The sequence below is a fragment of the Symphalangus syndactylus genome, chromosome 14 (genome assembly GCF_028878055.3).
Source record: "Symphalangus syndactylus isolate Jambi chromosome 14, NHGRI_mSymSyn1-v2.1_pri, whole genome shotgun sequence".
NCBI lineage: Eukaryota > Metazoa > Chordata > Mammalia > Primates > Hylobatidae > Symphalangus > Symphalangus syndactylus.
In genome coordinates, this window is record NC_072436.2 from 59,054,305 (window position 1) to 59,072,244 (window position 17,940).

The following is a 17,940-nucleotide window of genomic DNA, read 5'->3' on the forward strand; positions in this document are numbered from 1 at the left end:
CCTTTTTCCAATGTAGGCCCCTTAGCGATCGGAATGTCCACTTGCAGTTTCCGCAGAAGCAGTGTTTTAGAACTGCTGAATCAAAAGTAAGGCTCAACTCTGTTAGTTGAATGCAAAGAAGAGAAAGGAGTTTCACTGAATGCTTCTGTGTTGTTTTTATTTGAAGATATTCCTTTTTCAACTAAAGGATCCTAAGCCCTCCAAATGTCCACTTGCAGTTTCTACAGAAAGAGTGTTTCAGAACTGCTCAATGCAAAGTACAGTTCAACTCTTTTAGTTGAATGCACAGAACAGAAAGAAGTTTCACAGAATGCTTCTGTGTAGCTTTTATTTGAAGATACTCCTCTTTCCACTATAGGCCCTTTAGCGCTCCGATTGTCCACATGTAATTTCTACAGAAAGTTTGCTTCAGAACTGCTCACTAAAAACTGAGGTTCAACTCTGTTAGTTGAATGCACAGAACAGAAAGAAGTTTCGCAGAATGCTTCTGTGTAGTTTTTATTTGAAGATATTCCTTTTTCCAATAGAGGACCCTTGGCGTTCCAATTGTTCACTTGCAGTTTCCCCAGAAGGAGTGTTTCAGAACTTCTCAATCAAAAGTAATGTTAAATTCTGTTAGTTGAATGCACAGAACAGAAAGAAGTTTCGCAGAATGCTTCTGTGTAGTTTTTATTTGAAGTTATTCCTTTTTCCACTATAGGCCCCTTAGCGCTCCGAATGTCCACTTGCACTTTCTACAGAAAGAGTGTTTCAGATGTGCACAATTCAAAGTAAGGTTCACCTCTGTTAGTTGAATGCAAAGAAGAGAAAGATGTTTCACAGAATGCTTCTGTGTTGTTTTTATTTGAAGATATTCCTTTTTCCACTTAAGGATCCTAAGCCCTCCAAATGTCCACTTGCAGTTTCTACAGAAAGAGTGTTTCAGAACTGCTCAATGCAAAGTAAAGTTCAACTCTTTTAGCTGAATGCACAGAAAAGAAAGAAGTTTCACAGAATGTTTCTGTGTAGCTTTTATTTGAAGATAGTCCTGTTTCCACTATAGGCCCTTTATCGCTCCGATTGTCCACTTGCAATTTCTACAGAAAGTGTGCTTCAGAACTGCTCATTAGAAAGTAAGGTTCAACTCTGTTAGTTGAATGCACAGAACAGAAAGAAGTTTCGCAGAATGCTTCTCTGTAGTTTTTATTTGAAGATATTCCTTTTTCCACATTAGGCCCCTCAGCGCTTCGAACTTCCGCTTTCAATTTGTACAGAAATAGTTTTGCAGATCTGCTGAACCAAAAGTAAGGTTCACTTCTGTTGGTTGAATGCGCCTAAGAGAAAGAAGTTTCACAGAATGTTTCCGTGTAGTTTTTAGTTGAAGATAGTCCTTTTTCCACAATAGACCCCTTATCGCTCTGAATGTCCACTTGCAGTTTCTACTGAAAGAGTGTTTCAGAACTGTTCAATCAAAAGTAAGGTTGAACTCTGTCAATTGAATGCACGGAACAGAAAGAAGTTTCGCAGAATGCTTCTGTGTAGTTTCTATTTGAAGATATTCTTTTTGCCACTAAAGGCCCCTAAGCGCTCAGAATGTCCACCTGCAGTTTCTACAGAAAGAGTGTTTCAGAAATGCTCAAAGGAAAGTTCCACTCTGTTAATTGAATGCGCAGAACAGAAAGAATCCTCACAGAATGCTTCTGTGTAGTTTTTATTTGAAGATATTTCATTTTCCACTATACGCCCCTTAATGCTCTGAATGCCCACTTGCTGTTTCTACAGAAAGAGTGTTTCAGAACTGCTGAATCAAAAGTAAGTTTCAACTCTGTTAGTAGAATGCACAGAACAGAAAGGAGTTTCAGAGAATGCTTCTGTGTAGTTTTTATTTGAAGTTATTCCTTTTTCCACTATAGGCCCCCTAGCGCTCCGAATGTCCACTTGCAGTTTCTACAGAAAGAGTGTTTCAGAAGTGTTCAATCAAAACTGATGTTGAACTCTGTGAGGTCAATGCACAGAACAGAAAGAAGTTTCGCAGAATGCTTCTCTGTAGTTTTTATTTGAAGGTATTCCTTTTTCCAATAGAGGACCCTTGGCGCTCCAATTGTTCACTTGCAGTTTCCCCAGAAGGAGTGTTTCAGAACTTCTCAATCAAAAGTAATGTTAAATTCTGTTAGTTGAATGCACAGAACAGAAAGAAGTTTCGCAGAATGCTTCTGTGTAGTTCTTACTTGAAGATATTCCTTTTTCCACTAAAGGCCCCTTAGCGCTCAGAATGTCCACTTGCAGCTACTGCAGAGAGAGTGTTTCAGAGCTGCTCAATTAAAAGTAAGCTTCAACTCTGTTAACCGAATGTTCAGAGCCCAAAGAAGTTTCACACAATGCTTCTGTGTAGTTTTTATTTGAAGATATTTCTTCTTCCACTATAGGCCCCTTAGTGCTCTGAATATCCACTTCCAGTTTCTACAGAGAGAGTGTTTCAGAACTGCTGAATCAAAAGTAAGCTTCAACTGTGTTAGTTGAATGCACAGAACAGAAAGAAATTTCACAGAATGCTTCTGTGTAGTTTTTATTTGAAGTTATTCCTTTTTCCACTATAGGCTCCTTAGCGCTCCGAATGTCCACTTGCACTTTCTACAGAAAGAGTGTTTCAGATGTGCACAATCCAAGTAAGCTTCAAGTCTGCTAGTTGAAAGCGCAGAACAGAGAGAAGTTTCACAGAATACTTCTGTGTAGTTTTTATTGGAAGATATTCCTTTTTCCAATGTAGGCCCCTTAGCGATCGGAATGTCCACTTGCAGTTTCCGCAGAAGCAGTGTTTTAGAACTGCTGAATCAAAAGTAAGGCTCAACTCTGTTAGTTGAATGCAAAGAAGAGAAAGAAGTTTCACTGAATGCTTCTGTGTTGTTTTTATTTGAAGATATTCCTTTTTCAACTAAAGGATCCTAAGCCCTCCAAATGTCCACTTGCAGTTTCTACAGAAAGAGTGTTTCAGAACTGCTCAATGCAAAGTACAGTTCAACTCTTTTAGTTGAATGCACAGAACAGAAAGAAGTTTCACAGAATGCTTCTGTGTAGCTTTTATTTGAAGATACTCCTCTTTCCACTATAGGCCCTTTAGCGCTCCGATTGTCCACATGTAATTTCTACAGAAAGTTTGCTTCAGAACTGCTCACTAAAAAGTAAGGTTCAACTCTGTTAGTTGAATGCACAGAACAGAAAGAAGTTTCGCAGAATGCTTCTCTGTAGTTTTTATTTGAAGATATTCCTTTTTCCAATAGAGGACCCTTGGCGCTCCAATTGTTCACTTGCAGTTTCCCCAGAAGGAGTGTTTCAGAACTTCTCAATCAAAAGTAATGTTAAATTCTGTTAGTTGAATGCACAGAACAGAAAGAAGTTTCGCAGAATGCTTCTGTGTAGTTTTTATTTGAAGTTATTCCTTTTTCCACTATAGGCCCCTTAGCGCTCCGAATGTCCACTTGCACTTTCTACAGAAAGAGTGTTTCAGATGTGCACAATCCAAAGTAAGGTTCAAATCTGTTAGTTGAATGCAAAGAAGAGAAAGAAGTTTCACAGAATGCTTCTGTGTAGTTTTTATTTGAAGTTATTCCTTTTTCCACTATAGGCCCCTTAGCGCTCCGAATGTCCACTTGCACTTTCTACAGAAAGAGTGTTTCAGATGTGCACAATCCAAAGTAAAGTTCAATTCTTTTAGCTGAATGCACAGAAAAGAAAGAAGTTTCACAGAATGTTTCTGTGTAGCTTTTATTTGAAGATAGTCCTGTTTCCACTATAGGCCCTTTATCACTCCGATTGTCCCCTTGCAATTTCTACAGAAAGTGTGCTTCAGAACTGCTCATTAAAAAGTAAGGTTCAACTCTGTTAGTTGAATGCACAGAACAGAAAGAAGTTTCGCAGAATGCTTCTCTGTAGTTTTTATTTGAGGGTATTCCTTTTTCCAATAGACGACCCTTGGCGCTCCAATTGTTCACTTGCAGTTTCCCCAGAAGGAGTGTTTCAGAACTTCTCAATCAAAAGTAATGTTAAATTCTGTTAGTTGAATGCACAGAACAGAAAGAAGTTTCGCAGAATGCTTCTGTGTCGTTCTTACTTGAAGATATTCCTTTTTCCACTAAAGGCCCCTTAGCGCTCAGAATGTCCACTTGCAGCTACTGCAGAGAGAGTGTTTCAGAGCTGCTCAATTAAAAGTAAGCTTCAACTCTGTTAACCGAATGTTCAGAGCCCAAAGAAGTTTCACACAATGCTTCTGTGTAGTTTTTATTTGAAGATATTTCTTCTTCCACTATAGGCCCCTTAGTGCTCTGAATATCCACTTCCAGTTTCTACAGAGAGAGTGTTTCAGAACTGCTGAATCCAAAGTAAGCTTCAACTGTGTTAGTTGAATGCACAGAACAGAAAGAAATTTCACAGAATGCTTCTGTGTAGTTTTTATTTGAAGTTATTCCTTTTTCCACTATAGGCCCCTTAGCGCTCCGAATGTCCACTTGCACTTTCTACAGAAAGAGTGTTTCAGATGTGCACAATCCAAAGTAAACTTCAAGTCTCCTAGTTGAAAGCGCAGAACAGAGAGAAGTTTCACCGAATAATTCTGTGTAGTTTTTATTGGAAGATATTCCTTTTTCCAATGTAGGCCCCTTAGCGATCGGAATGTCCACTTGCAGTTTCCGCAGAAGCAGTGTTTTAGAACTGCTGAATCAAAAGTAAGGCTCAACTCTGTTAGTTGAATGCAAAGAAGAGAAAGGAGTTTCACTGAATGCTTCTGTGTTGTTTTTATTTGAAGATATTCCTTTTTCAACTAAAGGATCCTAAGCCCTCCAAATGTCCACTTGCAGTTTCTACAGAAAGAGTGTTTCAGAACTGCTCCATGCAAAGTACAGTTCAACTCTTTTAGTTGAATGCACAGAACAGAAAGAAGTTTCACAGAATGCTTCTGTGTAGCTTTTATTTGAAGATACTCCTCTTTAAACTATAGGCCCTTTAGCGCTCCGATTGTCCACATGTAATTTCTACAGAAAGTTTGCTTCAGAACTGCTCACTAAAAAGTAAGGTTCAACTCTGTTAGTTGAATGCACAGAACAGAAAGAAGTTTCGCAGAATGCTTCTCTGTAGTTTTTATTTGAAGATATTCCTTTTTCCAATAGAGGACCCTTGGCGCTCCAATTGTTCACTTGCAGTTTCCCCAGAAGGAGTGTTTCAGAACTTCTCAATCAAAAGTAATGTTAAATTCTGTTAGTTGAATGCACAGAACAGAAAGAAGTTTCGCAGAATGCTTCTGTGTAGTTTTTATTTGAAGTTATTCCTTTTTCCACTATAGGCCCCTTAGCGCTCCGAATGTCCACTTGCACTTTCTACAGAAAGAGTATTTCAGATGTGCACAATTCAAAGTAAGGTTCACCTCTGTTAGTTGAATGCAAAGAAGAGAAAGATGTTTCACAGAATGCTTCTGTGTTGTTTTTATTTGAAGATATTCCTTTTTCCACTTAAGGATCCTAAGCCCTCCAAATGTCCACTTGCAGTTTCTACAGAAAGAGTGTTTCAGAACTGCTCAATGCAAAGTACAGTTCAACTCTTTTAGTTGAATGCACAGAAAAGAAAGAAGTTTCACAGAATGTTTCTGTGTAGCTTTTATTTGAAGATAGTCCTGTTTCCACTATAGGCCCTTTATCGCTCCGATTGTCCACTTGCAATTTCTACAGAAAGTGTGCTTCAGAACTGCTCATTAAAAAGTAAGGTTCAACTCTGTTAGTTGAATGCACAGAACAGAAAGAAGTTTCGCAGAATGCTTCTCTGTAGTTTTTATTTGAAGATATTCCTTTTTCCACATTAGGCCCCTCAGCGCTTCGAACTTCCGCTTTCAATTTGTACAGAAATAGTTTTGCAGATCTGCTGAACCAAAAGTAAGGTTCACTTCTGTTGGTTGAATGCGCCTAAGAGAAAGAAGTTTCACAGAATGTTTCCGTGTAGTTTTTAGTTGAAGATAGTCCTTTTTCCACAATAGACCCCTTATCGCTCTGAATGTCCACTTGCAGTTTCTACTGAAAGAGTGTTTCAGAACTGTTCAATCAAAAGTAAGGTTGAACTCTGTCAATTGAATGCACGGAACAGAAAGAAGTTTCGCAGAATGCTTCTGTGTAGTTTCTATTTGAAGATATTCTTTTTGCCACTAAAGGCCCCTAAGCGCTCAGAATGTCCACCTGCAGTTTCTACAGAAAGAGTGTTTCAGAAATGCTCAAAGGAAAGTTCCACTCTGTTAATTGAATGCGCAGAACAGAAAGAATCCTCACAGAATGCTTCTGTGTAGTTTTTATTTGAAGATATTTCATTTTCCACTATACGCCCCTTAATGCTCTGAATGCCCACTTGCAGTTTCTACAGAAAGAGTGTTTCAGAACTGCTGAATCAAAAGTAAGTTTCAACTCTGTTAGTAGAATAAACAGAACAGAAAGGAGTTTCAGAGAATGCTTCTGTGTAGTTTTTATTTGAAGTTATTCCTTTTTCCACTATAGGCCCCCTAGCGCTCCGAATGTCCACTTGCAGTTTCTACAGAAAGAGTGTTTCAGAAGTGTTCAATCAAAACTGATGTTGAACTCTGTGAGGTCAATGCACAGAACAGAAAGAAGTTTCGCAGAATGCTTCTCTGTAGTTTTTATTTGAAGATATTCCTTTTTCCAATAGAGGACCCTTGGCGCTCCAATTGTTCACTTGCAGTTTCCCCAGAAGGAGTGTTTCAGAACTTCTCAATCAAAAGTAATGTTAAATTCTGTTAGTTGAATGCACAGAACAGAAAGAAGTTTCGCAGAATGCTTCTGTGTAGTTCTTACTTGAAGATATTCCTTTTTCCACTAAAGGCCCCTTAGCGCTCAGAATGTCCACTTGCAGCTACTGCAGAGAGAGTGTTTCAGAGCTGCTCAATTAAAAGTAAGCTTCAACTCTGTTAACCGAATGTTCAGAGCCCAAAGAAGTTTCACACAATGCTTCTGTGTAGTTTTTATTTGAAGATATTTCTTCTTCCACTATAGGCCCCTTAGTGCTCTGAATATCCACTTCCAGTTTCTACGCAGAGAGTGTTTCAGAACTGCTGAATCTAAAGTAAGCTTCAACTGTGTTAGCTGAATGCACAGAACAGAAAGAAATTTCACAGAATGCTTCTGTGTAGTTTTTATTTGAAGTTATTCCTTTTTCCACTATAGGCCCCTTAGCGCTCCGAATGTCCACTTGCACTTTCTACAGAAAGAGTGTTTCAGATGTGCACAATCCAAAGTAAGCTTCAAGTCTGCTAGTTGAAAGCGCAGAACAGAGAGAAGTTTCACAGAATACTTCTGTGTAGTTTTTATTGGAAGATATTCCTTTTTCCAATGTAGGCCCCTTAGCGATCAGAATGTCCACTTGCAGTTTCCGCAGAAGCAGTGTTTTAGAACTGCTGAATCAAAAGTAAGGCTCAACTCTGTTAGTTGAATGCAAAGAAGAGAAAGAAGTTTCACTGAATGCTTCTGTGTTGTTTTTATTTGAAGATATTCCTTTTTCAACTAAAGGATCCTAAGCCCTCCAAATGTCCACTTGCAGTTTCTACAGAAAGAGTGTTTCAGAACTGCTCAATGCAAAGTACAGTTCAACTCTTTTAGTTGAATGCACAGAACAGAAAGAAGTTTCACAGAATGCTTCTGTGTAGCTTTTATTTGAAGATACTCCTCTTTAAACTATAGGCCCTTTAGCGCTCCGATTGTCCACATGTAATTTCTACAGAAAGTTTGCTTCAGAACTGCTCACTAAAAAGTAAGGTTCAACTCTGTTAGTTGAATGCACAGAACAGAAAGAAGTTTCGCAGAATGCTTCTCTGTAGTTTTTATTTGAAGATATTCCTTTTTCCAATAGAGGACCCTTGGCGCTCCAATTGTTCACTTGCAGTTTCCCCAGAAGGAGTGTTTCAGAACTTCTCAATCAAAAGTAATGTTAAATTCTGTTAGTTGAATGCACAGAACAGAAAGAAGTTTCGCAGAATGCTTCTGTGTAGTTTTTATTTGAAGTTATTTCTTTTTCCACTATAGGCCCCTTAGCGCTCCGAATGTCCACTTGCACTTTCTACAGAAAGAGTGTTTCAGATGTGCACAATTCAAAGTAAGGTTCACCTCTGTTAGTTGAATGCAAAGAAGAGAAAGATGTTTCACAGAATGCTTCTGTGTTGTTTTTATTTGAAGATATTCCTTTTTCCACTTAAGGATCCTAAGCCCTCCAAATGTCCACTTGCAGTTTCTACAGAAAGAGTGTTTCAGAACTGCTCAATGCAAAGTAAAGTTCAACTCTTTTAGCTGAATGCACAGAAAAGAAAGAAGTTTCACAGAATGCTTCTGTGTAGCTTTTATTTGAAGATAGTCCTGTTTCCACTATAGGCCCTTTATCGCTCCGATTGTCCACTTGCAATTTCTACAGAAAGTGTGCTTCAGAACTGCTCATTAAAAAGTAAGGTTCAACTCTGTTAGTTGAATGCACAGAACAGAAAGAAGTTTCGCAGAATGCTTCTCTGTAGTTTTTATTTGAAGATATTCCTTTTTCCACATTAGGCCCCTCAGCGCTTCGAACTTCCGCTTTCAATTTGTACAGAAATAGTTTTGCAGATCTGCTGAACCAAAAGTAAGGTTCACTTCTGTTGGTTGAATGCGCCTAAGAGAAAGAAGTTTCACAGAATGTTTCCGTGTAGTTTTTAGTTGAAGATAGTCCTTTTTCCACAATAGACCCCTTATCGCTCTGAATGTCCACTTGCAGTTTCTACTGAAAGAGTGTTTCAGAACTGTTCAATCAAAAGTAAGGTTGAACTCTGTCAATTGAATGCACGGAACAGAAAGAAGTTTCGCAGAATGCTTCTGTGTAGTTTCTATTTGAAGATATTCTTTTTGCCACTAAAGGCCCCTAAGCGCTCAGAATGTCCACCTGCAGTTTCTACAGAAAGAGTGTTTCAGAAATGCTCAAAGGAAAGTTCCACTCTGTTAATTGAATGCGCAGAACAGAAAGAATCCTCACAGAATGCTTCTGTGTAGTTTTTATTTGAAGATATTTCATTTTCCACTATACGCCCCTTAATGCTCTGAATGCCCACTTGCAGTTTCTACAGAAAGAGTGTTTCAGAACTGCTGAATCAAAAGTAAGTTTCAACTCTGTTAGTAGAATGCACAGAACAGAAAGGAGTTTCAGAGAATGCTTCTGTGTAGTTTTTATTTGAAGTTATTCCTTTTTCCACTATAGGCCCCCTAGCGCTCCGAATGTCCACTTGCAGTTTCTACAGAAAGAGTGTTTCAGAAGTGTTCAATCAAAACTGATGTTGAACTCTGTGAGGTCAATGCACAGAACAGAAAGAAGTTTTGCAGAATGCTTCTCTGTAGTTTTTATTTGAAGATATTCCTTTTTCCAATAGAGGACCCTTGGCGCTCCAATTGTTCACTTGCAGTTTCCCCAGAAGGAGTGTTTCAGAACTTCTCAATCAAAAGTAATGTTAAATTCTGTTAGTTGAATGCACAGAACAGAAAGAAGTTTCGCAGAATGCTTCTGTGTAGTTCTTACTTGAAGATATTCCTTTTTCCACTGAAGGCCCCTTAGCGCTCAGAATGTCCACTTGCAGCTACTGCAGAGAGAGTGTTTCAGAGCTGCTCAATTAAAAGTAAGCTTCAACTCTGTTAACCGAATGTTCAGAGCCCAAAGAAGTTTCACACAATGCTTCTGTGTAGTTTTCATTTGAAGATATTTCTTCTTCCACTATAGGCCCCTTAGTGCTCTGAATATCCACTTCCAGTTTCTACAGAGAGAGTGTTTCAGAACTGCTGAATCTAAAGTAAGCTTCAACTGTGTTAGCTGAATGCACAGAACAGAAAGAAATTTCACAGAATGCTTCTGTGTAGTTTTTATTTGAAGTTATTCCTTTTTCCACTATAGGCCCCTTAGCGCTCCGAATGTCCACTTGCACTTTCTACAGAAAGAGTGTTTCAGATGTGCACAATCCAAAGTAAGCTTCAAGTCTGCTAGTTGAAAGCGCAGAACAGAGAGAAGTTTCACAGAATACTTCTGTGTAGTTTTTATTGGAAGATATTCCTTTTTCCAATGTAGGCCCCTTAGCGATCGGAATGTCCACTTGCAGTTTCCGCAGAAGCAGTGTTTTAGAACTGCTGAATCAAAAGTAAGGCTCAACTCTGTTAGTTGAATGCAAAGAAGAGAAAGAAGTTTCACTGAATGCTTCTGTGTTGTTTTTATTTGAAGATATTCCTTTTTCAACTAAAGGATCCTAAGCCCTCCAAATGTCCACTTGCAGTTTCTACGGAAAGAGTGTTTCAGAACTGCTCAATGCAAAGTACAGTTCAACTCTTTTAGTTGAATGCACAGAACAGAAAGAAGTTTCACAGAATGCTTCTGTGTAGCTTTTATTTGAAGATACTCCTCTTTAAACTATAGGCCCTTTAGCGCTCCGATTGTCCACATGTAATTTCTACAGAAAGTTTGCTTCAGAACTGCTCACTAAAAAGTAAGGTTCAACTCTGTTAGTTGAATGCACAGAACAGAAAGAAGTTTCGCAGAATGCTTCTCTGTAGTTTTTATTTGAAGATATTCCTTTTTCCAATAGAGGACCCTTGGCGCTCCAATTGTTCACTTGCAGTTTCCCCAGAAGGAGTGTTTCAGAACTTCTCAATCAAAAGTAATGTTAAATTCTGTTAGTTGAATGCACAGAACAGAAAGAAGTTTCGCAGAATGCTTCTGTGTAGTTTTTATTTGAAGTTATTTCTTTTTCCACTATAGGCCCCTTAGCGCTCCGAATGTCCACTTGCACTTTCTACAGAAAGAGTGTTTCAGATGTGCACAATTCAAAGTAAGGTTCACCTCTGTTAGTTGAATGCAAAGAAGAGAAAGATGTTTCACAGAATGCTTCTGTGTTGTTTTTATTTGAAGATATTCCTTTTTCCACTTAAGGATCCTAAGCCCTCCAAATGTCCACTTGCAGTTTCTACAGAAAGAGTGTTTCAGAACTGCTCAATGCAAAGTAAAGTTCAACTCTTTTAGCTGAATGCACAGAAAAGAAAGAAGTTTCACAGAATGCTTCTGTGTAGCTTTTATTTGAAGATAGTCCTGTTTCCACTATAGGCCCTTTATCGCTCCGATTGTCCACTTGCAATTTCTACAGAAAGTGTGCTTCAGAACTGCTCATTAAAAAGTAAGGTTCAACTCTGTTAGTTGAATGCACAGAACAGAAAGAAGTTTCGCAGAATGCTTCTCTGTAGTTTTTATTTGAAGATATTCCTTTTTCCACATTAGGCCCCTCAGCGCTTCGAACTTCCGCTTTCAATTTGTACAGAAATAGTTTTGCAGATCTGCTGAACCAAAAGTAAGGTTCACTTCTGTTGGTTGAATGCGCCTAAGAGAAAGAAGTTTCACAGAATGTTTCCGTGTAGTTTTTAGTTGAAGATAGTCCTTTTTCCACAATAGACCCCTTATCGCTCTGAATGTCCACTTGCAGTTTCTACTGAAAGAGTGTTTCAGAACTGTTCAATCAAAAGTAAGGTTGAACTCTGTCAATTGAATGCACGGAACAGAAAGAAGTTTCGCAGAATGCTTCTGTGTAGTTTCTATTTGAAGATATTCTTTTTGCCACTAAAGGCCCCTAAGCGCTCAGAATGTCCACCTGCAGTTTCTACAGAAAGAGTGTTTCAGAAATGCTCAAAGGAAAGTTCCACTCTGTTAATTGAATGCGCAGAACAGAAAGAATCCTCACAGAATGCTTCTGTGTAGTTTTTATTTGAAGATATTTCATTTTCCACTATACGCCCCTTAATGCTCTGAATGCCCACTTGCAGTTTCTACAGAAAGAGTGTTTCAGAACTGCTGAATCAAAAGTAAGTTTCAACTCTGTTAGTAGAATGCACAGAACAGAAAGGAGTTTCAGAGAATGCTTCTGTGTAGTTTTTATTTGAAGTTATTCCTTTTTCCACTATAGGCCCCCTAGCGCTCCGAATGTCCACTTGCAGTTTCTACGGAAAGAGTGTTTCAGAAGTGTTCAATCAAAACTGATGTTGAACTCTGTGAGGTCAATGCACAGAACAGAAAGAAGTTTCGCAGAATTCTTCTCTGTAGTTTTTATTTGAAGATATTCCTTTTTCCAATAGAGGACCCTTGGCGCTCCAATTGTTCACTTGCAGTTTCCCCAGAAGGAGTGTTTCAGAACTTCTCAATCAAAAGTAATGTTAAATTCTGTTAGTTGAATGCACAGAACAGAAAGAAGTTTCGCAGAATGCTTCTGTGTAGTTCTTACTTGAAGATATTCCTTTTTCCACTAAAGGCCCCTTAGCGCTCAGAATGTCCACTTGCAGCTACTGCAGAGAGAGTGTTTCAGAGCTGCTCAATTAAAAGTAAGCTTCAACTCTGTTAACCGAATGTTCAGAGCCCAAAGAAGTTTCACACAATGCTTCTGTGTAGTTTTCATTTGAAGATATTTCTTCTTCCACTATAGGCCCCTTAGTGCTCTGAATATCCACTTCCAGTTTCTACAGAGAGAGTGTTTCAGAACTGCTGAATCTAAAGTAAGCTTCAACTGTGTTAGCTGAATGCACAGAACAGAAAGAAATTTCACAGAATGCTTCTGTGTAGTTTTTATTTGAAGTTATTCCTTTTTCCACTATAGGCCCCTTAGCGCTCCGAATGTCCACTTGCACTTTCTACAGAAAGAGTGTTTCAGATGTGCACAATCCAAAGTAAGCTTCAAGTCTGCTAGTTGAAAGCGCAGAACAGAGAGAAGTTTCACAGAATACTTCTGTGTAGTTTTTATTGGAAGATATTCCTTTTTCCAATGTAGGCCCCTTAGCGATCGGAATGTCCACTTGCAGTTTCCGCAGAAGCAGTGTTTTAGAACTGCTGAATCAAAAGTAAGGCTCAACTCTGTTAGTTGAATGCAAAGAAGAGAAAGAAGTTTCACTGAATGCTTCTGTGTTGTTTTTATTTGAAGATATTCCTTTTTCAACTAAAGGATCCTAAGCCCTCCAAATGTCCACTTGCAGTTTCTACGGAAAGAGTGTTTCAGAACTGCTCAATGCAAAGTACAGTTCAACTCTTTTAGTTGAATGCACAGAACAGAAAGAAGTTTCACAGAATGCTTCTGTGTAGCTTTTATTTGAAGATACTCCTCTTTCCACTATAGGCCCTTTAGCGCTCCGATTGTCCACATGTAATTTCTACAGAAAGTTTGCTTCAGAACTGCTCACTAAAAAGTAAGGTTCAACTCTGTTAGTTGAATGCACAGAACAGAAAGAAGTTTCGCAGAATGCTTCTCTGTAGTTTTTATTTGAAGATATTCCTTTTTCCAATAGAGGACCCTTGGTGCTCCAATTGTTCACTTGCAGTTTCCCCAGAAGGAGTGTTTCAGAACTTCTCAATCAAAAGTAATGTCAAATTCTGTTAGTTGAATGCACAGAACAGAAAGAAGTTTCGCAGAATGCTTCTGTGTAGTTTTTATTTGAAGTTATTCCTTTTTCCACTATAGGCCCCTTAGCGCTCCGAATGTCCACTTGCACTTTCTACAGAAAGAGTGTTTCAGATGTGCACAATCCAAAGTAAAGTTCAATTCTTTTAGCTGAATGCACAGAAAAGAAAGAAGTTTCACAGAATGTTTCTGTGTAGCTTTTATTTGAAGATAGTCCTGTTTCCACTATAGGCCCTTTATCGCTCCGATTGTCCCCTTGCAATTTCTACAGAAAGTGTGCTTCAGAACTGCTCATTAAAAAGTAAGGTTCAACTCTGTTAGTTGAATGCACAGAACAGAAAGAAGTTTCGCAGAATGCTTCTCTGTAGTTTTTATTTGAGGATATTCCTTTTTCCAATAGACGACCCTTGGCGCTCCAATTGTTCACTTGCAGTTTCCCCAGAAGGAGTGTTTCAGAACTTCTCAATCAAAAGTAATGTTAAATTCTGTTAGTTGAATGCACAGAACAGAAAGAAGTTTCGCAGAATGCTTCTGTGTCGTTCTTACTTGAAGATATTCCTTTTTCCACTAAAGGCCCCTTAGCGCTCAGAATGTCCACTTGCAGCTACTGCAGAGAGAGTGTTTCAGAGCTGCTCAATTAAAAGTAAGCTTCAACTCTGTTAACCGAATATTCAGAGCCCAAAGAAGTTTCACACAATGCTTCTGTGTAGTTTTTATTTGAAGATATTTCTTCTTCCACTATAGGCCCCTTAGTGCTCTGAATATCCACTTCCAGTTTCTACAGAGAGAGTGTTTCAGAACTGCTGAATCAAAAGTAAGCTTCAACTGTGTTAGTTGAATGCACAGAACAGAAAGAAATTTCACAGAATGCTTCTGTGTAGTTTTTATTTGAAGTTATTCCTTTTTCCACTATAGGCTCCTTAGCGCTCCGAATGTCCACTTGCACTTTCTACAGAAAGAGTGTTTCAGATGTGCACAATCCGAAGTAAGCTTCAAGTCTGCTAGTTGAAAGCGCAGAACAGAGAGAAGTTTCACAGAATACTTCTGTGTAGTTTTTATTGGAAGATATTCCTTTTTCCAATGTAGGCCCCTTAGCGATCGGAATGTCCACTTGCAGTTTCCGCAGAAGCAGTGTTTTAGAACTGCTGAATCAAAAGTAAGGCTCAACTCTGTTAGTTGAATGCAAAGAAGAGAAAGAAGTTTCACTGAATGCTTCTGTGTTGTTTTTATTTGAAGATATTCCTTTTTCAACTAAAGGATCCTAAGCCCTCCAAATGTCCACTTGCAGTTTCTACAGAAAGAGTGTTTCAGAACTGCTCAATGCAAAGTACAGTTCAACTCTTTTAGTTGAATGCACAGAACAGAAAGAAGTTTCACAGAATGCTTCTGTGTAGCTTTTATTTGAAGATACTCCTCTTTCCACTATAGGCTCTTTAGCGCTCCGATTGTCCACATGTAATTTCTACAGAAAGTTTGCTTCAGAACTGCTCACTAAAAAGTAAGGTTCAACTCTGTTAGTTGAATGCACAGAACAGAAAGAAGTTTCGCAGAATGCTTCTCTGTAGTTTTTATTTGAAGATATTCCTTTTTCCAATAGAGGACCCTTGGCGCTCCAATTGTTCACTTGCAGTTTCCCCAGAAGGAGTGTTTCAGAACTTCTCAATCAAAAGTAATGTTAAATTCTGTTAGTTGAATGCACAGAACAGAAAGAAGTTTCGCATAATGCTTCTGTGTAGTTTTTATTTGAAGTTATTCCTTTTTCCACTATAGGCCCCTTAGCGCTCCGAATGTCCACTTGCACTTTCTACAGAAAGAGTGTTTCAGATGTGCACAATTCAAAGTAAGGTTCACCTCTGTTAGTTGAATGCAAAGAAGAGAAAGATGTTTCACAGAATGCTTCTGTGTTGTTTTTATTTGAAGATATTCCTTTTTCCACTTAAGGATCCTAAGCCCTCCAAATGTCCACTTGCAGTTTCTACAGAAAGAGTGTTTCAGAACTGCTCAATGCAAAGTAAAGTTCAACTCTTTTAGCTGAATGCACAGAAAAGAAAGAAGTTTCACAGAATGTTTCTGTGTAGCTTTTATTTGAAGATAGTCCTGTTTCCACTATAGGCCCTTTATCGCTCCGATTGTCCACTTGCAATTTCTACAGAAAGTGTGCTTCAGAACTGCTCATTAAAAAGTAAGGTTCAACTCTGTTAGTTGAATGCACAGAACAGAAAGAAGTTTCGCAGAATGCTTCTCTGTAGTTTTTATTTGAAGATATTCCTTTTTCCACATTAGGCCCCTCAGCGCTTCGAACTTCCGCTTTCAATTTGTACAGAAATAGTTTTGCAGATCTGCTGAACCAAAAGTAAGGTTCACTTCTGTTGGTTGAATGCGCCTAAGAGAAAGAAGTTTCACAGAATGTTTCCGTGTAGTTTTTAGTTGAAGATAGTCCTTTTTCCACAATAGACCCCTTATCGCTCTGAATGTCCACTTGCAGTTTCTACTGAAAGAGTGTTTCAGAACTGTTCAATCAAAAGTAAGGTTGAACTCTGTCAATTGAATGCACGGAACAGAAAGAAGTTTCGCAGAATGCTTCTGTGTAGTTTCTATTTGAAGATATTCTTTTTGCCACTAAAGGCCCCTAAGCGCTCAGAATGTCCACCTGCAGTTTCTACAGAAAGAGTGTTTCAGAAATGCTCAAAGGAAAGTTCCATTCTGTTAATTGAATGCGCAGAACAGAAGGAATCCTCACAGAATGCTTCTGTGTAGTTTTTATTTGAAGATATTTCATTTTCCACTATACGCCCCTTAATGCTCTGAATGCCCACTTGCAGTTTCTACAGAAATAGTGTTTCAGAACTGCTGAATCAAAAGTAAGTTTCAACTCTGTTAGTAGAATGCACAGAACAGAAAGGAGTTTCAGAGAATGCTTCTGTGTAGTTTTTATTTGAAGTTATTCCTTTTTCCACTATAGGCCCCCTAGCGCTCCGAATGTCCACTTGCAGTTTCTACAGAAAGAGTGTTTCAGAAGTGTTCAATCAAAACTGATGTTGAACTCTGTGAGGTCAATGCACAGAACAGAAAGAAGTTTCGCAGAATTCTTCTCTGTAGTTTTTATTTGAAGATATTCCTTTTTCCAATAGAGGACCCTTGGCGCTCCAATTGTTCACTTGCAGTTTCCCCAGAAGGAGTGTTTCAGAACTTCTCAATCAAAAGTAATGTTAAATTCTGTTAGTTGAATGCACAGAACAGAAAGAAGTTTCGCAGAATGCTTCTGTGTAGTTCTTACTTGAAGATATTCCTTTTTCCACTAAAGGCCCATTAGCGCTCAGAATGTCCACTTGCAGCTACTGCAGAGAGAGTGTTTCAGAGCTGCTCAATTAAAAGTAAGCTTCAACTCTGTTAACCGAATGTTCAGAGCCCAAAGAAGTTTCACACAATGCTTCTGTGTAGTTTTCATTTGAAGATATTTCTTCTTCCACTATAGGCCCCTTAGTGCTCTGAATATCCACTTCCAGTTTCTACAGAGAGAGTGTTTCAGAACTGCTGAATCTAAAGTAAGCTTCAACTGTGTTAGCTGAATGCACAGAACAGAAAGAAATTTCACAGAATGCTTCTGTTAGTTTTTATTTGAAGTTATTCCTTTTTCCACTATAGGCCCCTTAGCGCTCCGAATGTCCACTTGCACTTTCTACAGAAAGAGTGTTTCAGATGTGCACAATCCAAAGTAAGCTTCAAGTCTGCTAGTTGAAAGCGCAGAACAGAGAGAAGTTTCACAGAATACTTCTGTGTACTTTTTATTGGAAGATATTCCTTTTTCCAATGTAGGCCCCTTAGCGATCGGAATGTCCACTTGCAGTTTCCGCAGAAGCAGTGTTTTAGAACTGCTGAATCAAAAGTAAGGCTCAACTCTGTTAGTTGAATGCAAAGAAGAGAAAGAAGTTTCACTGAATGCTTCTGTGTTGTTTTTAGTTGAAGATATTCCTTTTTCAACTAAAGGATCCTAAGCCCTCCAAATGTCCACTTGCAGTTTCTACAGAAAGAGTGTTTCAGAACTGCTCAATGCAAAGTACAGTTCAACTCTTTTAGTTGAATGCACAGAACAGAAAGAAGTTTCACAGAATGCTTCTGTGTAGCTTTTATTTGAAGATACTCCTCTTTCCACTATAGGCCCTTTAGCGCTCCGATTGTCCACATGTAATTTCTACAGAAAGTTTGCTTCAGAACTGCTCACTAAAAAGTAAGGTTCAACTCTGTTAGTTGAATGCACAGAACAGAAAGAAGTTTCACAGAATGCTTCTCTCTAGTTTTTATTTGAAGATATTCCTTTTTCCAATAGAGGACCCTTGGTGCTCCAATTGTTCACTTGCAGTTTCCCCAGAAGGAGTGTTTCAGAACTTCTCAATAAAAAGTAATGTCAAATTCTGTTAGTTGAATGCACAGAACAGAAAGAAGTTTCGCAGAATGCTTCTGTGTAGTTTTTATTTGAAGTTATTCCTTTTTCCACT